This window comes from Cynocephalus volans, chromosome 18 (assembly GCF_027409185.1).
Source record: "Cynocephalus volans isolate mCynVol1 chromosome 18, mCynVol1.pri, whole genome shotgun sequence".
Lineage (NCBI taxonomy): Eukaryota > Metazoa > Chordata > Mammalia > Dermoptera > Cynocephalidae > Cynocephalus > Cynocephalus volans.
Window position 1 is genome coordinate 13,956,568 of NC_084477.1, and position 22,567 is coordinate 13,979,134.

A 22,567-nucleotide genomic window follows, 5' to 3' on the forward strand; every position below is an offset into this window, starting at 1 on the left:
TTATTCAGCATGAAACCTAATGTGTATATGTTCAAGACACTTCATAATGTGCATGTTGTAGCAAACATTTCTGTAAAATCATCACAAGCTCTTATCTTTGTATACACTGCCACTTTAATTTGGAAATAAATTTCACAAAAATATATTTAAACACCTATTCTTTATACAATTTAAATATTATGACCAGATCTCAAATCAGTGGCTATTTTTTTTTAATTGAATCATAATTGGTTATACATATTTTTGGGATTCAGTGTTGACATATGTTGATCAAATCAATATTACTAGTATGTATCTTGTTACAAATTGTACTTATTCTTTATATCCCTTGTCCAATATCACCCTGTCCCCCTCTCGCTCCCCCCTGCCACCACTGATAACCCTAGATTTCTTCTCTCCCTCTGAAAGAGTAATGGTTATTCTGTTGATGTGTTGCCTAGATGATCTGTCCAATGCTGAGAGGTATGTTCAGGTCCGTCAATATTATCATAGAGCAGATGCTGCTTCTGTCACTCTGGAATGGGCTTTGTGGAGGGAGACATCCTATTCTTTTCTTTGGTCTCTGCTGGTGACTCTCTGTCAATGCACTTCAGTGGCTGGTGGACCATCTGCGTGGTGGTTCTGACGTCTAGCCACTTTTGTGGCAGCCGTGGTTACTGTGGTGGCTGTGGTGGGCCACCCACATAGAGGTGGTTTTTGGCATGCTCCTTGGTGCTGGTGATGTGCCTGGTTGTGGGCAGGGGGTTCGGTCCCCAGATCCATGCCCCAGGCCCCCAGGCAGGGCCCCGAGGCGCTGGCAGTGTGCCTGTTTATGGGTAGGGGGGTCCAGTCCGTGGATCCATGCTTCAGGTTCCCTCGAAGGCCCAAGGCACTGGAGGTGTGCCTGGGCTGGAACTAATTTTTTGTCCTTGGCTTACTTCTAAAATGGGGGAACTTCCTGTGGGGACCAGTACTTGAGCTCTGTTGTTCAGCTGAATTGCTGCTTTGCTGCTGTTTCCCTAGGGAAGGCTTTTTGTGCAGCTCAGGGTTTAATGGTTGACCTTTTAGGCACTTCTGGCTCTCCAGAGACCCTGTACACCTGGGTTGTGTAGAAACTCTGATCGAGGCCTGAGTCTTCTCATCAAACTGCACCCCATGCAATTCTTTATTCCTGACCAGTCTCCTCTGAGTGGTCCTGCACTGATTGGGGGTGGATCAGCTGTCCTTGCTGTGTCCCAGCATTCTCCCAGTGGGTCAGTCTCCCTCACCGCCCATGCAGCAAACACTTCCCATGGGATGGGCCCTGCACCGGTCCCTTGTGATGACTCACCAGCCTCTGAATGGCTCCCCTTTTTCAGCTGTTCTGGCTCCTCCTGTGTGGGTCCACGGGAACCCTATTAGTGGTCTTGCGGTCTTGGGGGCCACCAAGGCCCTCTTCTCCCCTGCTGCCTCCAAGCAACTCCATCCAAAGGGCACAGCTGTGGCTCCTGCTGGCTCCTGCTCCGTGCGCTCAGCAGCTCCAGCTTTAAAGCAGCTGCAGCCCAAAACGCTCCAAGCAGTTTTTTCTTTCTCTCATCGTGGTTTCTCCCACCTTCATGAACTCGGTAGGTCTCTCCTACTCTTTCCCTGAGCTCCAGTGGCCCCAGCTTGGCTGTTGTTATATTTTTATAGTTGTAAATTGGTTGATTTGTGGGAGAGAGTGACACCGGGGACCATCTATTCCACCATCTTGACTGGAACTCCCCCAGTAGCATTTTTTGTAACCCACAAAGGTTCCCTTTCTAGCCCCCTATAAATTTATATCACTAGGAAAAGATAAATTTCATTTAACTGTGGTTTTTGTGCTAAATTTTATATTTCAACCTTTACTGCCCCTAAATGAGGTTTAGACGTCAGTCCCCAAATCAAACCACTGATTTTAAAGAAGAGAACATCAGTCCCATTCCCATAGCTGATCTGTATTGAGCCCCTGCCATGGCCCAGCACTGTACCAGGTCCTGAGGACATGGTGTTGCATGAAACGCAGTTGTTCCTGTGCCATGTATACCATGAGCAACATATAGGGCGTGCAGTTACAAACCACCAGCGTGCTGGGGATCTAGAGCACAGGGTATGCTAACAGGACACAGCAGGAAGAATTCCCTCTAGACTGAGGTGATCTAGAAAGGATCTTGAAAATTGAAATATTTGTTGAAACCTGTTAAAAAGAAAAACTGTAGACAAATTAAATTTAACAGAGTTTAATTGAGCAAAGAATGATTCACGAGTAGGGCAGAGAATTCGCCAGAACCAGAATAGGTTCAGAGCTTCTCCAGGGGTCGGCTAAGATTTGTAGACAGAAAAAGGAAAGTGAGGTACAGAAACAGAAGTGAGGTGCAGAAACAGCTGATTGGTCACAGCTGAGCGTTTGCCTTATTGAGTATGGTTTGAACAGTTGGCTGCCTGTAACTGGCTGGGACTCGGCTACTTGCTACAAGAGCAGATTTACAGTCCATTGACACATCAGCTCAGGTTACAGTTCACTAGGTCCGAAGAAACCTTAAGGCCAAACTTAATTTAACAACCCTTATGGAGGACTAAGAAACCAGGCAGGTGAAGATGGGAGCAGATGTGTCCCGGGTGATGCACGTGCGGAGACTGAGGCAGGAACATCATCAGCAAAGGCCCAGTGAAGGGAAGAGCGTCCTGGACACTCAGCTTTTCAGGAGGTGGGGGGCCCGTTGCAAAATGGTGGGCCATTTTCAACCCCAGCCGTCCGGGCATGCCGCTTTTTTCTGCTTTTCATCAGTGGTGTTTTACGGGTTCCCAAGACTACAGTACCCCTGTTTCTAGGTGTCTGTCCCCAAGAGAACTCAGCTGCGTTTTCCTAAGGTAAGCCTGCCAACCCACATGTCCCCTCTTCACCTGTAAGTCTCAGTATGACTTGTCCTTTCAACAGTGTTCATTAGATGCCAGTTCTGTGCAAGCCCGATGGGGGGTTGGGAGAGGGGCAGGTGAATTCTTCCAGCCTTTAGAGCTCACACCGGCTGGTCTGTTTCTCACTATTTTGGATGATTGTTAAAGTTCTGAGGCAAAAAAAAGAAGCCCTACAAGGCCAGTGTTTAGAGAAGTGAGTAGGGAGGAAAGAAACTCAACAGCTTAACATTTATTTTATCAATAATCTTGAAAAGGGATTAGTTGGAGATTGAAACTATTGGAGTTTCTTGGATTATCCATGTTACAGCCCCCTTTCTTCACTGATTGTCCTTCAACTGTTCCCAGTTTGTCCCCAAACTGTCCCAGTTCTTGACAGCTGTATTATTTTCTCGATGTCCTCCTCTTCTCAGGATAACACTCCGTAAACCATGAAGCCAAAGCACTTTCAACCTAGGGTTGAAAGCTTCAGCCAGAAACAACAACTGAAAAGCATTAGCAGTTGGAGAGAAATGGGGGTGGAAGTGAAAAATTGCCTTTCGAAAGAACAATTCAAAATTGAGGTCAGGGAGAAGCAAAAGAGGTTTCAGGCTCAGCACAAACTGGTATTTTGGAGTGTCACACAAAAATACACATTGCATGCAGCGCTTATCAGGTATTTCCCCCAGTGTCGTGTCCAATTTTAAACTTCACTATTTAAAAAGCACCTACAGTTGCTAATAAAAGAAATATATACATTTGAATATACATTCTGTTGGGGAAAAGGTGCCACCAATTTTATTGTGTGTTATGTGACATGAAGCGAAAAATATATCTTGCCACTTTGGGGACACTGGGTTGCAACTCAGCTGTTTGAGAGAAATTAAATAATGCAATGTGTCCTCTGAGGCCAAAATGACTAAAAAATCATTTGAGACTGAGCCACAATGCTCTTTCTCAAATGCTGAGCTGCTTTTTCCCCATGAACAAGGTTAGTTTTTAAAAGGTTGTTTTTTGGCAAATCTTGGCTCATTTCCGAAGTGAATTAAGCTAGTTTTACCAAAATTTCTGGAGGCTGATAACAATAAGCCCTTATCCCATTCTCAGATTTTAATTTTGTTAAAATAGCTTTAAAAATCCTTGGAATCCAGTTCCAAGAGTTAAGAAAATTAAAGACTTTTTTTCCTGAGGTTTTTTTTTTTTTTTTTTTAATAAAAATCAAGGTATAATTTTCATAGTTTCAATATGACCTAAATACAAATGATTAATTAGCAAATTTCATTATGTAGTTCCTATCATAATTTTCTCCACAGTAGTATTTTCTTACAGCCACATAAAATCTACTCACATGTGCTCCTACTTAGAAAGGATTTTAGACATCTGCTGTATTTTCTAGACTAGTCTGGAGAACACGATGTGAGGTACAGTCCCCACAGTTCTTTCAGTTAAAGAACAGGGGCATCTCACTGCCTCCCGCCGGGGGCACGTGCAGACACAAGCACGCTCTCTTTGCCTCTCAGCTGCAGGCAGGGTTTGCAGAGCCAGCCCCAGCCCCACCTCGTGCTACCTGTGCTCCACACTGGCAGTCACTAATGAGCCCTCCTTCCCGCCGCTTTATGTCCCACTGCAGTCTCTTCGTGACCGCGTCTTCCTGCATTTTTAATCTTTTTCAGTTGTTACAACCTCTTACCTTATTTTGAATATACTCATTGTTGGGAAATCGTTCCCCGGTGAACATAGATGGGTTTTAAAAACAACCAAAGGTCATCAGAGCTGAGTCTGATGAGTATTTGATAACTGTTTTAGTCAAAAACAAAGTCTGATTAGAAGGTAGTGAAAAATCTGTGTGATCCTGCAAATCTGAAAAAGGAATTTTTGAAATGTTTTGAGCAATTTACATTATCATTGGAATAGGGTCATACTTGGCTGGATGAAAGGAAGGAAGGAAGGAAAGAAGGGTGAACAGATAGACGGACATGTCTCATTGTGGGTTTTTTATGATTTTAATTGACATTGTAATTGTACATGTTTATGGGTACAATTTGATATTTTGATACTGTAACAGCCTGAACAGTAGTGACTCCATTTTGTTACATCTTCAAATTTAAAAACTTATTCTCTTCTGTAACCCAAGCCACATAGCCTGCAGCTAATTGCCAGAACACATGATTCTTGCCCCCACATTGTACACAAATAATTAGAGAAAAATTATTAACCCAGATAGCCACTCTTTATTAGCTTACTAACCCGGTCTTATTTGGGAATAACAGGAACCGAGCCTGTGGAGAATGAAGTGTGACGCTGGTCAGCTCCACCCCGGGAAGTTCCTTGACAGTTTTCTGAAACACTCAAGCATGTCTGCATGTCCCCGCTTGGTCACCATGAGTCAACTTTCTACCGCAGAACCCTGTAAGACCCTTTGGAAAACCTGGGAGAGGCAGAGATGGTCTTTAAGACATAAGTCCACTATTTCCCCAGGCTGCTGGCTTCCTGGGTAAAGGCCACCTTTCCTTACACCAATTCTTGTCTCACAATTACTGGTTATTGAGCTGCGAGCAAACAGACCTTTGGGGTCTCAGAAATGGTACATATATATGACGTATAATGATTGGGTCAGGGTAGTTAATGTAACCATCGTCTCATGCATTTAACATTTCTTTGCAACAAAGACATTGAAATGTCTTTTCTCTGGCTATTGTGTTACATACGAAACTTAACCATAGTCAACCTACCATACACCAGAACTTAACTCCTCCTATCTAATAGTAATTTCATATCCTTTGGCTAACCTCTCTCTGTTTTTCCTGCCCCCTTCCCCCCCCCCCCGCCCCAGTCTCTGGTAACCACGATCTACCCTCTATGTCTATAACATCAACTTCTATAAAATTAGATTCCACATATGAGGGAGGTCACGTGATATTTGTCTTTCTGTGCCTGGCTTACTTCACTTAGCATAATGTCTTCCAAGTCCATCCATGCTGCTGTAGATGACAGGATTTCATTCTTTTTATGGCTGAATAGTATTCCATTGTGCATATAAACCACATTTTTTAATCTATTTGTCTATTGTTAGACACTTAGGTTGATTCCATATCTGGGCTATTGTTAATAGTGCTGCAATAAATATGGGAGTGCATTTATTTCTTCCGTATACTAATTTCCTCTTCTTTGGATATATACCCAGTAGTGGGATTGCTGCATCAAAGGGTAGTTCTATTTTTAATTTTTGAGGAAGCTCCATATTGTTTTCTATAATGGCTATACTAGTTTACACTCCAATAATAGTGTGCAAGCGTTCCCTTTCTCCACATCCTCGCCAACACTTGTTTTCTTTTGTCTTTTTGATAACAGCCATTCCAACTGCAGTGAGGTCGTATCTCATTGTTATTCTGATTTGCTTTTCCCTGATGATTACTGATGTTGAGAATTTTTTCATATACCTGTTGGCCATTTGTATGTCTTCTTTGAGAAATGTCTATTAAGATCCTTTGACCATTTCTCAATTGGGTTATTTGCTTTTTTGCTGTTGAGTTGTTTAAGTTCCTTACATATTCTTGATGTTAACCCCTTGTCAGATGTATAGTTCACAGATATTTTCTCCCTTTCTGTAGTTTGTCTCTTTCCTCTGTTGACAGTTTCCTTTGATGTGCAAAAGCATTTTAGTTTGATGTAATCCCACTTGTCTATTTTTGCTTTTATCGCTTGTGTTTTTGAAGTCTTATTTAAGAAATCCTTGCCCAACCCCATGTCATGGATCTTTTCCCCTATGTTTTCTTCTAGTAGTTTCATAGTTTGGGGTTTTACATTTAAATCTTTAATCCACTTTGAGTTGATTTTTGTATATGGTGAGAAGTAGGGGTCTAGTTTCATTATTCTGTATATGAATCTCCAATTTTCCCAGCACCATTTATTGAAGAGACTGTCCTTTCCCCAATGTATTTTCTTGGCTCCTTTGTCAAAAATCAGTTGGCTGTAGGTACACTGATTTATTTCTGAATTCTCTATTCTATTCCATTGGTCTACATGTCTGTTTTTGTGCCAGTACCATGCTGTTTTGATTACTATCACTTTGTAGTATATTTTGAAGTCAGGGAGTATGATACCCCCACAATGGCTCCTTTTAGTTCCCCTGAAAAAGGCTTATTTGGAGCCATGTTTAAGACCAGAACATTGATTATCACTCAGGAACAAACTGTGCCAGAAGCAACCAGTCTCTCTGTCAATCTGGTAATCCTTATATTTTCTCAATGCAGTAAATCACTCCATATCAGACATTAATTTGCAGTTTTTAATTATCTCTCTATCCAATGTCCTTGAAAACTCTTTGTTTAAAATCTGGGAATATCATTCAAAAGCTAAGGCTCTGCTTTTTGTTTTCTGTCTTAAATGGGGCCAATTATACACCAAATCTTTAAAAACTTCTGTGATTATTGATTTGCTTTAAGAGCACAGAAGGCCTGCTGAGAGGAGGAGACGGAGACCAGAGTTTGGGGGAGGCTGAGAAACTGATGTGTGGCACAGAGTATCAGAGAGAAGGTTACTGCCCAGACAAAGAGATCCAGATCCCTCCTGTGGGTCCCCTGGAGGCTCTGGCTGAATACTAAGCTATATGTGCATAAGATAAAACTCCATGGGCCCGAGCAAAGATGTCCAGGGAGATGTTAGCTGAGCAGTTATAGAAAGGGTTGGGGTACATTTGAGTTGTTTCAACCGACTAGAGAGAAAGAGCCATTCAGTCGAGACCCCAAAAGAGTCACATCTTAGCAGGAAGGCTAAACTAGTCCTAGAATAAAGGCTACAATCCTTTAAAACAACCACCAAAAGGATCAATCTATCTATAAGTTACTTAACTGCCTGCCAAAACAAAGGCCCTACTTACTCCTTAAAAGAAGACAACAAAATCTAGGCACTCAACAACATACCTATTTATGTCTAGCATCTAATAAAAAATACCAGTTTATGCCAAGAAATAGGAAAATGTGACCCAAAGTAGGAGAAAACTCAGCTGATGGAAACAGGAAAAGATGAAAATGATGGAATTCCCATAAAAGCATATTAAAATAGCTACTACAGATATGCTCAATATGCTCAAGGATTTAAAGGAAAATATTAGAAAAATGGAAGATTAAAAAACTAAGTGGAGCTTCTAGAGATAAATATACAATATTTGAAATGAAAATTTTACTGGCTGGGCTTAAGAGCGGATTAGACATCACTTCAGAAGAAAGAATCAGTGAACCAGAGGCAGAAACTGTGCAAACTGAAACAAAATAAAGAATTTTCAAATTAACAGAGCTTCAGAGACTTGTAGTACAATATCAAAGGGTCTGTCATATCTGTGATTGGAGTCCTAGGAGGACAGGAGCACGAAGGGGCCCAGAAAAATACTTAATAAATCATAGGTGGAATTTTTCCAATTTGATAAATTTTAGTAAGAATTCTAAACCTACAGATCCAAGCAGCTCAATGAACACCAAGCATAGTAAACACAAAGAAAACCATATCAAGGCATGTCATAATCATATTGTTGAAAACAAGGGATAGATAATCTTGTAAGCAGCCACGGAAAGAGAAATACATTACATGCCAAGGAACAAAGATAAAAACACTGCAGCTTTCTCATGAGGAACTGTGCAAGCACAAAGAATGGCACCTTTAAACTTCTTTACAGTGTCAACCTAAAAAAAAAAAATCCTCCAAAAATGATAGCAAAATACTTACTCAGACAAACAAGACCTGAGACCATTCACCAGCAGCAGATCTACACCCCAAGAAATGTTAGAAGTTCTTCAGGCAGAAGGAAATATCAGGTAGAAATCTGGATCTTCACAAATAACTGAGCATCAGAAACAGTAAATATGAAAGACTTTTAAAATCATTTCTCAATTTTTTGAAAAAATTGACAGTTTAAAATAAAATAAAAATGTGCTGTGGGGTTTATTACAGATGTAAAAGGCAAATAGGAGAAAAATAACACTAAGGATGGAAGAGGCGAAACAGGAGCATACACTGGAAGATCCGGTAGAGTATAAGAACAGGTATAATGTCATTTACAGGTAGACTGGGGTAAGTCAAAGATGCATTTTATAAGCCCTAGAACAAGAGAGAGAGAGAGAGAATATGAGCCAAAGTTGAGAGAAGATGGAATACTCCTGCTAAAGTATACTCAGTTAATCCCTACGGAGGCAGGAAAAAAGGAATGAAAAATAATAAGACAAATAGAAAATAAATAGCAAGATGGTGGATTTAAACTCAACCAAATGATAATTACCTAAGAAGTAAAGGACCTGAACACTTGGATTAAAAGGACAGATTGCCAGGATGAGTTTAAAAAGCAAGATCCAACTCGATGTGGTCTACAGGAGTAGAGGATCCCACGTTAAGAATACAGAAAGGTTTAAAAAGCAGAAGGATACAGACATAGGTCGTGCACACACGAATGATAAGGATCTGCAGTGGCCGTACTGCCATCAGACACGGAACATGGCTAGGGAGAAAGGAGGAAAAACTGGTTCCCAGGGTCCGGCGGCCCGGTGTTTGTGTGATTGCAGCAGTTGTGGGTGACATCCAGAGATGGACAGAACCCGGACCCCGTGGAGGGCTGTTGCTGCACAGAGTGCTGGGCCCCATCCCCAGGGTTTCTGACTCAGTAGATCTGGGTGGGCTGAGAGTCTAGTAAACACGATCCTAGGCCACACTGATGCTGCGGGTCTTGGGATCCACTCTGGCACCAGTGGCTTAGACTAACCATTTAACCTCTTTCCTCTTTCAAGTGGACACACTCCTACCTTGATGGATGGTCTAAAAATTAGAAAGATAAAATAATGAAGCGAGATAGCTAGGAATATACATATTGATTTTCCTTGCAATTGATTGATTGGGATTGGGATTGGGAGTAAAAGAAAATCTAGGATTCTGTTTTAGCCAACCAATGGGAGTGCAGGAGGTTGGGGGGGGAACTGAGTCAGGAAATACAGGAGAAACAGATTTGGGGGGGGGGGAATAATGAGCCTAATTTTGGATGTGTTGAATTTGAAATGCAGTACTTATTATATGTCTTTGTCACTTTTTTAAAAAGAGGCCTGTGCTGTAGGCCTTTTCCTGGCTTGGTCGTTTTACCGTAGGTTAATTTTGTGCCTTAGATGGGCACTTGGGAGCCATGGCAAGATCAGTGTGAGATGAGTGCTGGCCCGCGGGGCCCTTCTGCTCTCGGCACTTGCAGTCTGTCCTGCGTGGAGTCTGCCAAGCTGCACACTTGTCACTTGTCTGGGGCGGACGTCAAATCGATGGCATCTGCGATCTAGGAAACAAGTGCTGCTGTGTCGTTTACAGCCCCCGAGTCGTGGCTGCTGGTGCATGAGGACGAGGAACGTGGGTTTCCAAAAATGTGTCCTAAAGGCCAGGCCCGATTTTATGCTGTTTTTATAAAGGGAACTATAATCGGCCTCCTTTTTTACGAATCTTGCTAACACAGCTCGAACCGGTTTTGACGCTTCTCTGTTGCAAAAGGTTTGTTATTTCACCGAGTTGGAAAATGCGCGGCGCTTGAGCTGTTTTCCCCTAAAGGAACTGCGCCAGGATCATTCACGTTTTACCTGCCGCGGTCGCAGGGGCTGGGGACCGGTCTCCGCTCCCTGGTGGCTGGTGGTGGCAGCTCGTGTCCCCGCCACCCTCCCTGCTTTCACTCCCGGGGGGGGGGGGGGACGGTTCCTGGCTCGGCTGGTCCCTTCCATCCCGTTCCTTAGCAACGTCGGCGGTGACCTTCGCCCGCCCAGAGGGGACAATGCCGCGTGCGACTCCTCACTTCTGCCCGCGCCTTCGGGCCGCGGTGTCCCGTGCACTCTTCGGTGGAGGGACCTGGCCGCGCCCAGCCTGACCTCTCCCTGGAGCCAACCGCGACAAGAATGGGGACGGGGAAGGCGCGGGGCGGGGCGGGGGGTCGGGGCGGGGGGGGGGGGGGGGGGGGGTGTCTCGCTGCAGGGGGCGGGGCGGGGGTCTCGCTGCAGGGGATGCTGCAGGGGGCGGGGCGGGGTCGCGCTACAGGGGGCGCTGCAGGGGGCGGGGCGGGGGTCGCACTACAGGGGGCGGGGCGGGGGTCGTGCTGCAGGGGGGGCAGGGGGTCTCGCTGCAGGGGGCGGGGCGGGGGTCGCGCTGCAGGGGGGCAGGGGGTCTCGCTGCAGGGGGCGGAGCGGGGTCGCGCTACAGGGGGCGGGGCGGGGGTCGCGCTGCAGGGGGAGGGGCGGGGTCGCGCTGCAGGGGGAGGGGCGGGGGGGGGGTCTCGCTGCAGGGAGCGGGGCGGGGTCGCGCTACAGGGGGCGCTGCAGGGGGCGGGGCAGGGGGCGCGCTGCAGGGGGCGCTGCAGGGGGCGGGGTCGCTCTGCAGGGGGCGGGGCGGGGGACGCGGATCCCGGCGCGGGAGCCCCGGTGGTGACGCAGCAGTGACGTCGCGGCGCGGGCGGGATTTCCCGGCCCCTCCGTGGAGAGGACGTGCCCGCGCTTGGCGAAGGGGGCGGGTCCGGGCCCCGCCGCTCCCCTCGGGTCCGGTTGTCTCGCGCTCAGCCGGGCAGAGGGTGGGGCTCGGCCGCCTGCAGCCGCCCCCGTCGCACGTCGTCTGTCCCCTGCCTGGGCGGGGCCTGGGACGGGGCCCGGAGACCCCGCGGGTCGGCGCTGGGCGCGTGGGGACACCGGAGCCCGGACCCCGATGCGGAGCGGCCGCCCCCGCGAGCAGCAGAGACCGAGCCCGCGCCCCGCGCCGGGTAAGTGCGCGCCGGCCGCGGACGCTCGGGTGTCGCGCGGCTCCACCGCCTTCGTCCCCGCCGGCTCGGGGTGGAAACCAAAGGGGACGCGGGCGGGAAAGCCCCGGACCTGCAGGCGCGGTGCTGGCGCTCGTGTCGCCCTCACGCTGTTAGCGGCAGCACGCGCGCGACACAGGGACCCGCGGGTCCCCAGGCCCCTCCCGCCGCGCCCTGGGGGAGCCACTCGGACCGCATCGGGGGGTCGGGGGGACCCCGTCACTCCGGCGACCCGAGGCTCGCGGGGACCCCTCGTCCGTATGTAGGTCACGGGGCGCGGCTGCTGCTCCGGCAGGGACGTCCCCGTGGAAGGGGACCTCGCTGGAAGGCGATGCCAGCGGGTCACTTCGTTTGGGGAGAGGCTCTCGGCGAGTCCTGCGGAGGCTCTCTCGGTCCCCCCACTCCAGGGACACCTGCCCCGGGAGCGGTTCGGGTGGTGACCGCAGACGATAGGGCGGGGGTGGGCTTTGCTCCGTCCCCGCTGGCGTCTGTCCCCGAGGCCGGTGCTGAAGTTGCTGCGCGCCCAGCGCGTGGCCGGAGCTTTGGCTTCGTTGTTTAATTGCTTCGGAAACAGCAGCGGCAGCTGGGGAGGGACAGAGTAGCTGGAAGACACCCTTCCTTTAGGGGATTTGCTTGCTTTCGTGCATTTGGGGCTAAGGTGTTAGGAAAAGCCAGAATGTCACCGTGGGATCGAGTGATCAAGTGGGTCCCGGACTCCGGGTGTCCCCAGGCGCCTCCCGGGGCTGGAAAAGGCTGGCGCGGGGCCCAGGCTCAGCCCGAGCAAGAGGCCCCCTGGGCTGCGCCCCTGTCCCCATCGAAACGTGCAGGGCTGACATCTGCTCAGGGACAGGGAAATGCAGACTCCTCAAAGCGGCGGCGGGGACCCGGGCTCGGTGGCCTCTTGGTTCCCGGCAAGTCCTTTTCCTGGTTTTTGCGCGCAGCCATCCGAGCTGGCCCTGTCCCCTGCAAGAGGCTGCTGTGGGAACCCAGGTGGCAGGAGGAGAGACTTTCTCAGCCGCAAGAAATGAGACGGAGCACGTGTAACACCACGGATTATTTTTGAAATGTGGGGTCGGCTCAGTTATTAGTCACTGTACGTGGTGGCTTTGGCACCTAATAACTAGGAGGCGTTAATGTGGAGAGGACATTGTGAAGCGTCACTGGTTGAAGAGTCGCCTTGCCATGGGGTCACTAGGCTGAGATGACTGTTCAGGACAATGGGCTGACAATGCTGGCTCTTCCACTCATCCACTCTCCAGTCCTCAAACTCCTGAAAATTTATGTGGAAGTTGTGTGGCCGTTGAGGAAGGACACGGCAAAAGGGTTGTCCCCAAGAGCCTCACAATTGGCTGGACAATTGCCTTCGACGTTGCTCATGCAACCAGCAAAGAGCATTCCCCGTATAGTGACAGTCCCCAAAGCCCCCCAGATCTCACACATTCTTCCAAATGGTGGAACATCCGGTGAGAACACGGACCCTGGTCCCTGGGGAGGCAAGTGCCCAGAGCTGACTCAGGAGGACAGGAGCACGTGGGACTTCAGGAGCGATTGTGTATCATGTGCGACACACACACACACACACACACACACACACACACACACACTCTCTCTCTCTCTCTCTCTCTCACTCAGCACACAGGAAGCGAAGGCTGAAGTCACAACCAGCAAGTTGTTATTCATTTAGAGCCACATCTCACTGTGACATTTTTCTTACTTTGTCTGGCTTTCTGCTTGAAGCAGGGAGAGTGTCTGATAATGTGTGTGGGAGGATTGCCCCTTGCTTGGTGGAATTTAGAAACAATGTCTTTAAAATATCACCTGATTTTTGTTCTTAGGACACCTTTTTGAGCATGTGCTATTATCTAAATCTTGCTGCTTTTCCTTTTTTTATTTGGTATTTGTAGTCACTCTAAACATACTCAGGCGTAGAGACGTTTATTATTTAGGTAAGGCGGTTATTTATTCAGTTTTCTTAAACCAGAAACCAAAATTTAACTTCTGTAATACACCAGAAATATCCCATCCACGTGGCCAGCAAGGATATTTGCATTGAAAATCAGAAAAGCTACTTGAGTGTCCCAAAAGAAAAACGAGATTGATTATAGGAAAATATCACTGAGAGGCTTTACGTAGCTGGTAAAAACCATACAAAGAAAAAGCCAAAGCCCTTAAATAATCAAAAGTGCGAACACAAATGAAATCTCCACGTAGGGAAGGAAATAGAGGCAAGAAAAACTGCAAAAGGAAACAATTATTGCAGAGATAACAATGGTGCTTAAAAAGAGATCAGTTCAATCGCCAGCTGGAGCCTTCCAAACTACTCTAATGGCCCAGAGACTTTTGTTAGGTCACATGGCATCTGGTCCCAATTAGTTTTCCTACTGAACTTGCCAGATAAAACAGCAGGTGTCGTGCAGAGAGGTGGGCAGAGCTGTGTTGATGACATGGTGGTTACGGTGGAATGGGTGCTGGGTGCCCAGAAGAGGTGGCAACCTATACGGAACCATGCAGGAGCTGTTCATCTTGGTGGCCCTGAGATTCGTGCGTCACCAAAGGCCCGACCTAAGAGGACCAGACAGGGTAGGGAGACAGCGGTCCGCAGCAGAGAGGAAGGGACTGTCATTGCCAGGCTGGTGCTGGACAGGTCATGGGGATGATCTCAGTTGCACAACATGACAGTGACCGCTGGTGTCTTCTCTGTCCAGGAGTGTTCCAGCAGGGGGCCTGGTGGGCAGTGGGGCCTCTTTGTGACTAACGAAGGAAATGCATGTGCAGATGACAAGGGCATTGAGACATGCAGAAGAGCAGAGAGCAGAGTGTTATGTGGACACCTGCCCCCAGCAGGGGACTTGGACCCCTGTCCTGAGGGAGCACGTTCCTCTGGCTGCTTAGATGTCTCAAACCGGGCTTGAGAATCTGAGTCAGGTCTCTCTAGTGCGAGTGAACTACGAGGCTGGGGAGGGTCCCAGAGATAGAGAAATAAAATGCCCCTCTGTGGCCCAAGAGATTGTCCCCCACCCTCCAACAATCATGTGCCGCCACACAAAGCCACAGCTGCAGGCCATGAACTGCCACCAAGTGCACTTTGGTGTGTTTCTCATCAGCAGTGTCTCATTAACAGCTGTGAGGTCTTCTCTCCCACCCCGTCCCCAGGGTCCCCATCAAAGAAAGAGGATCAAGGAATATTTTTAACTGTTTTAAACGCCCTTCTCCAGATGGGTTGACCTGAAAAACAGATGTCCTCCACAGTCCCACCACCACGTGCAGCCTCGTGGAGTTCTGGTGTTCTGTGACACAAATCTGTAAAATTGAGAGATTTCTACCAAAGCAGTGCCCAAGGCTGAACGTCCAAGTAGGGGAAATGGGACTCGAAAACGGGAAAGAAAGAACCACACGGTCACCACACCTTACAAAGAGCGGTGTGTCTTCCCTGGACGCCCACTGTTGCAGGGGACTAAGGGTCCCCTGCCTCATTCCCTTCTTACCTGTGGGGCCACTATCCCAGTGGTCTCCACGTTCCCATTGTCCCTTATCTGTACCAGGGTCCAGGCACACCCAAGAGCTAGTGCCCTCGTCTGGAATGTCTTTCCAGCCTGACTCGGGAGGCTTCTGTCCTGCCTTGTGACACCTGCCATGCACACCCCCAGAGGAAGTTTCCAGCAGGACTTTTCCTCAGCCCATGGCTGGTGGCATGCCAAGCCCGCACGAGTCAGTCCCTATTTGGTTTTCATTTGCGTTCAGCTGTCTTGGGAAAACTGCCTTCTCTGTGCCCAGTAACCTTCCCTTACAGCCCAGGGCTGCTCTGGTCTGCAGGGCCGGTCCAGTCCCCCATCCCTGAGGGTCACACAGCAGAGATGGCTGCATCCCAGGTAGGGGGACCCAATTACTTCAGTCCACACCAAGTGTGTGTGCAGAGGCAGCAAATGTGTCGAGGATGCAGAGACACGGTCAGGCTTCCTAACGCCCCAGGGCCCTGGTGGGTGTGGAGAAAGGGTGGCCAAGAAGGGACCGTGAGTAGAGAATCCCAAAGTGTTGACCTGGAGGGAAACTGACAGGGGCGTTGGCTGCAAAATTCTTTCTGGAACAAGGTGAGGTGTACACACATAAATTGTCCTTCCTCGGCCTCACACACTTTGGCTGGATTTTATCTGATGGGGACAGAGTGACTGGCAAGCACTGGTCCCCAGGGTGCCTGGGCCATGCTGCCCACCCTGTCTCTGCATGTATCTGTCCACCTCTGGGTTGCAGTTTCTGCGTTCCCCTCCATCTGGTCGATCTTGTAGAATTGTGTCTTTTGTTGCTGTTTGTGGACAGGCCTTTCTGTGCTGTTCTGCTATGTCCCCACCTTCTGGGGGCTCACGGGCCCACTGATGGCTCAGATTCTGCTGCAGAACCCAGTTTCTTTCCAGACCCTGTTCTTGTTCCAGATGTGTTGCAGTAAATAGGGTCTGATCGAGGCCAGTCACTGACTTGCACCCAGGCACATTGTCATTAAAAAGAAATGCTCTTTGTCACAAGACTGGCCGTCCCAGGGTCCTGCCGATGCTCATCTTGCTGGGTTGTGGCCGTTCTCGAGTTTTCCTACACGTTTCTGTGGCCCCCACATTTACCTTCATTGCTGGACGCTGTGGAGGGACTTTCTCAACACAAGTATGTTGCTGAACGCGATCGTTGTGCTCCCAAAAGACTGCATGTGAGCCAAATGTTTGTAAGGGGTTCACTGACTGCACATGTGCTAAGCACCTGCAGTATACGCACCAGGTATTTTAAGCACTGGCAATGGAAAGATGAATGAGATACAGTTGTGCCTTGCAAAGAACTCATCACCTCGGGGGGACTGCATGTGTGGAGACAGCCTCCCCACCTGGATCAGTGCAATGACACATGAGTTTAAAGCTGTGTGGGCACAGGGATCTTGGGAGTGTTCCTTTTTCCTGGGAGCCATGGGGTGCAGAGGGCATGTCTTCAGCTGGCCCTGGAAAGCCGGGTAGGATATTTCAAGCCAGACAAGGAGAAAGGACTTTCCAGGCAGAGGGTCCAGCATGCTCCCAGGGCAGTGGGTGCAGAGGGCACGGAGAAGGCGGGTGAGCCAGGGCATGACACGTGGAAGAGCCTGTTCTGTGAAGAACAGGGAGTCTGGGGCAGTCACCCAGCAGGTCCCTGCCTGTCCCCTGGCTGCCACTGCTGAGGGGCAGGTCAGAGCGGGTAGCAGGAGGGTAGGGAGCACTCTCACCCCAGCTTCAGTGTCACCCCAGCTTCAGTCTGGAGCTGTCTGATCAGAAGTGGAGGGGCAGGGACAGGTCGGTGTGTGGGGATCCCAGAGTTTCCAGTCTGGGCCTGGACGGAGACGGGTCAGCTGGTTTGGTGAATGCTGTTGGGTGAGTGGAGAAGTCTATGACTTGCCAAGTTAGGAGGTGACATCCCGAGCTGAGCAGAGCTCTGCTGGACACAGAGACCGGAGGATGGAGTCACTGGTACCCAGGTGAAGACATGCCATGCTGACATTGCCCAGAGACAGCCGAGGCAGGGTGAACAGAATAAGGAGCCTGCAGATGTGAAGTCTGGGCAGAACAGAAATCCTGTGTAAATGGCATACTCCTTCCATGCAGCCTTTTGTGCATTGAATTCCCTTAAAAAAGACCCCCACGCCCGGCAGTCCCTTCAGCTGCTCATCCAACCAGTGTCTGGGAAATGACAGAGAGCCCGCCGCCACCACGCTCTCCAGATGACTCACTCTGGCTGGGTGCAGGCAGCTGCAGCCCTGCCTCCTGTTTATGATTCCTTTGTCCCCCTGATGCTTCCAGATTGGACCTGAGCTGCTGGCCCCAGTGTCTGCTGCGTGTCACCGTCGAGGGATCCCAGTTTACTCACCCATGCGTGGTGCGTGCATGTCTCTGTCCAAGGGGGAGTTTTTGTTTTGTGTTTTACTCAATCCTCCTGGTCATCTTTTTCCCACCCCCGAACTCTGGTGGCCCCGAGGCAGGAGGGCTGGGCCTGGCTGTCCTTCAGAGGAACGTGGCAGCTCCCCTGGGCCACCTGCTGAGCCCCTGAGTGCCACCTCCTGCAAGAGAGCTCCCTGGTCTGGATTTCTCTCTTCGTCCTTGCTGTTCCGTACTCTGTTGTTGGTTTTCCCAGCGGTGCTTTCTGAGCTCTAGGGATGCAAAAGGCAGGCGCTGGAGGGGAATCAGAAGTCTCTGCCCTCGCAGAATTTACATTTTAGTAGAGGAATCAGAGCAAAAATAAGTCAGAGAATCAAAAGTCATTAAAACAAGAAAATTAATAAATAAGCATTGAAGGTGTGAAAAGTGCACGGGAGAAAAAGGAAACAAGGAGACAGGTGGGGATGACAGGGAAAGGGGGAGGAAGGACTTACTAGGTGGATCCAAAGTCAAGGTGACCTCCCAATAAGCTCGTCCAATGCGCATCATCACCAAAACTGGAAGCGGATGAAAATGTTGGTGGATGCACGTGTTATTTTATGCCCAGCTGCCTTACGGGCTTTTTCTTTTACCCTCCCCTGACATCAAAGGAAGCTACATTGAGCAATAAATCTCTGTTCTCTATAAATTACCTGGTCTCAGGTTTTCTCTTATAGCAGCACAAAATGTACTAAGACAAAGACAGATGAATATAAAACACACAGAATTAGGAACAGGTCCCCCCTGAACACAGAAAGACACCTAACCCAGCCCAGGAGGTCAGGGAAGGCTTCCAGAAGGAGGTCTCAGGATTTGGATTTGCTCAGATGCAAATAATAATAATAATGGCTAACATTTATTAAGTGCTTACTACAGGCCAGGCTCTAAGTGTCTTATAGTATATTGACTATTTATTCATGGCAACTACTGTGGCAGAAAGAATAATGCCCCCACCCCAAAGATGGCCACACCCTAATCCCCCGAACCTGTGAAGATGTCACCTTTCATGTCAGAAGGGACTCTGCAGATGTGATTAAGAATCTTGAGGTGGGGAGAGGATCCTGGTTTTCCTGGTGGACCCAGTGTCATCGCAAATGTCCTATTAAGAGGGGACAGGATGTCAGAGAGAGACTGGAAGATGCCACACTGCTGGCTTTGAAGATGCAGGAGGGGCCATGAGCCAAAGATTGCAGGTGGCTTCCAGACGCTTAAAAGGGCAGGGACACGGATTGTCCCCCAGAGCCTCCCCAACAGCCCCGCTGGCACCTGGATTTTAGCCAAGCGAGAACCATTTCGAGATTTGGAATTCCACAACCATGAAATGATAAATTCGTGTTGTTTGAAGCCATGATTTTGTGGTGATGTGTCGCAGCAGCAAAAAGAAATGAGTCTAGCAGTGACTCTCCCTGTGCTGCATGTGATGAACGCGAGAGGTTAAGTATTTGCCCAAAGTCGCGTGGCTGGTGAACAGCCGATCCAGACTGCAGGTCCAGCCTTTGCCCACTGTCGCCAACTTTCTGTCCCTCCCGCCTGGAAGCGGATAAAAAGCAGCAGATCAGCAGCTGGAGCCAGCAGCGTGGGCAGGCGGGAGCCTGGGTCCCGAGGCCCTTCTTGGCAAGCAGAGGGCAGTGGCCTTTGAGGCCTGGGCTCCTTTGTGTGGTCTGCTCAAGGGCTGGGCTGGGAGTGCCCACCGGGGGCAGGGGTCAGCTCGCCCGGCCACCTGGCACCAGGTGCAGACTGAGCTGTTTGCCCACACAGACCTTCCTGGCTCTCTCCGTTGTCGGATGATTTAAGAGTCTCTCCTTGGCCAGGTCGCTCAGGGCTGGCATCTGGCTAAGCACATGCAGCAGCCTGAGGCATTTAAAACTCTCCTGTTTTCAAACATCTGTTTCCACCTCGTCCTGTCATTCATTCTAATTCTGTAGCATAAAGCATCCCCCGAACTTCAGCCTTTGACTGAAACAAATGGTCAGAGGAATTTTTAGGCAGTGCTGCACATTTTTTTTTTTTTTAAATATAAGGCACATAAGCATGACCTGCAACTACCACCCCACATCTGTCTGCTTAATTTATCTTCCAAGTATTTTCCAGGCTGTGCTGAGATTTTCAAAGGAGGAATAACTAACGTTTGACGAGCATTTTGCAGTTTGCTGAAAGCTTTCACGTACCGTGTTCCCTTGATCCTCACGGAAACGCTGGGAGGCAGATTCTTTATGCCCTTTCTTGAATGAGGAAACAGAGGTTCCCAGACGTGTCATTATGTGGCCGATGTGCACAGCAGAGCCAGGATGGGGACTGGCACTTCTGCTTCAGATTGCACGCTTTTTCTACTGCATTATATTGCCTCTTAAGGGGAAAAAAAAGACCCAAAGTGCCCTTGCAAGGAAATAGGGTCCCCGATTCCTGGTCAGATGCGCCCCTCCCAAGTACAGAAGTATGACGCTGGGGCAGCCACAGGCCGCCACCTCTCAGTGTGTCTCGGACACCACCATCAGATCCCTGGCCTTAGAAGTGAGAGTGCCATACGGGGCGGTTCAGATGAGGCTCTGGACCAGCTCCAGGCACAGGCAGGCTCCTGCTGGAGGGCCCCCGGAGACGTGCTGGGGAGGCCTCAGCATGGGTGCCCTGCCCCCAAGAGGCCATGGCATCCTGCAGGCACGGTGTATTATTTCTTCTCATTTTGGAAGCTAGGAAGTTCAAGGTCCAGGGGGCACATCTGGTGATGTAAGTCCTGGTGGGGACTCTACAGTGTCCCAAGGCAGAACAGGACATCACGTGGCAGGAACGACATGAGCAAGAGAGAGCTGACCTGCTCGCTGCTCTCCTTTTAAAGCCGCTCATCTATGAACCATGAGTGGATTGATCCATTCGTGAGAGCAGAGCCTTCCTGATCCAATCACCTCCCAAAGTCCCCACTTTTCAGATGCCATTATTGGATTTCCACCTTCTTAGTACTGTTACAGTGGGGGTCAGGTTTCAACCTGAGCTTTGGAGGGGTCGTTCAAACAGCAGCGCACGGCCCCCAGCTTCTCAGCACCTACCTCTCTGCATCACACAGGGCCTACCCTCGCCCCAGGCCACCCATGGGTTGTCCCATCCTGTTCATGTCCCCTCCCAATACAGGGGCCCCAGGCTCAGGTCAAGCCTGGCCTTTCTCAGTTCTCTTTCTAGGTGCCTTTGGAGCCCTCCCTTTCCAAGATCCTTGTCTTCTGCAAAGAGCCTTCCTCAAATAAATCAAAAGCTTTGGCATCCAAAACTTGTTCCTAAAGAGGGCTTTGAGAGCCCACTTTGGAAGCAAAACACAAAATGTCTCTTTGTCTTTCTGTTCCTGCCGTGATAATCCCAGTTCCCCGTGAGGCCATGCAGACGCCTCCAGCTGGCCAGAAGAGGGTCGGGAATGAGGGGGCACAGCGAGAAAGGACGAGTCCCCCATGTGCCAAGACATGGTCTCTCTACAGATGGAGAGAAGGGCTGGGCTCACCTGGGAAGGAGGGAAGCTCTCTCTCTTTCTGGAAAGTTCTCTCCTGTACATCGCGTAAGCTGCACCTCCAGCACCAGCAGAATCCTACCTGCTCCTACTTCACTCAATGGGAGGATTCTCTGATTCAGTTCTGGACGCTCATTCTGCAGCCCAGCGTGCAGTCTGAGGAGGAAAGCAGGTCGACGACCACCACCCTGCATGTGGCCGCCTTCAGCTGGGCAGCAGCAAGCCTCGCGACCCGGCCCGCTGACCTCTGACGGTGGCCTCCATGCCACCCAGGCTGTATGTCAACTCTGATATTGGATGAGCTCACAGAAGGAAGTTTTCTTGCCTTCGTATGGTTAACTGAGGATGCAGTCGTATGTCACCACTCTCTTAAGCATTAGAGAAGAGTCGGATGCACTGGGCAGGTGCACAGTCCTAAGGCAGAAGCCACTTCACAGTCCAGCCTCCTGCGTCCACTCGTGGTGAGGCCCGTCAGTCCTCAGTGCCGCTGACTCCAGGACAGCGGTCAACAGGTTTCCAGCTGATGGAGCAGTGGGTGACCAGCATCACCAGATAAACGTAGTCACATTCACACTTTAAAAGGTTTATTTGAACTGAGAGTGATTCATGAGTCAGGCAGCACCTGACCACCAATAGCTCAGCACTCCACCCAAGGAGCCCGGGGGAAAACTTTTTGTTTAAGAAGGAAATTTATAACTTTTTTTTTCAAGCTCAGGGTAATTACTGTATTAATCAGTACACGATGTAATCATTTTTTGTGACCCTTTACTAATTCTTCCCCCCCGCCCCCCGTAACCTCAGTTCTGTTCTCTCCTTTTGAACGTTCAATGTATCATTGTGATTGTGGTTTCTTTCTTTGGTTTTTTGTTTATTTGTTTATTTTTTCAGCTCCCACCTATGAGTGAGGTCATGTGGTATTTCTTTCTGTGCCTGGCTTATTTCACTTAACGTCATTTTCTCTAAGTTCATCCATGTTGCTGTGAATGGCAGAATTTCATTCCTTTTTGTGGTTGAATACTATTATATTCTGTAGATATATCATATTTTCCTAATCCAGTCATTCATGAATGGACATTCAAGTTGGTTCCAACTCTTGGCTGTTGTAAATAGAGCTGCAATGAACATGGGAGTGCAGGTGTCCCTTCAACATGATGATGTCCATTCCTTTAGGTACTTGGGGACTGCTGGATCACATGGCAGTTCTATCTGTAGTTGTTTGAGGAACCTCCATACTGTTTTCCATAACAGCTGCACTAACCCAGCAGTGTAGGGGGGGTCCCCTTTCTCCACATCCTTGCAAGCATTTGTTATTCTCTGTCTTTTTGCTAATAGCTAATCTAACTGGGGTGAGATGATATCTCAGTGTGGTTTTGATTTGCATTTCCTAAGGGAAAAACTTTTATAAGGTGTTCACGAAGTTTAAAGTGGAAAGTCCCTTGGCAGAAGTTAGCTGGTGGTTTCTGATCAGTTAACTTTTGGTCAGTTTTACGGTGGACGTTG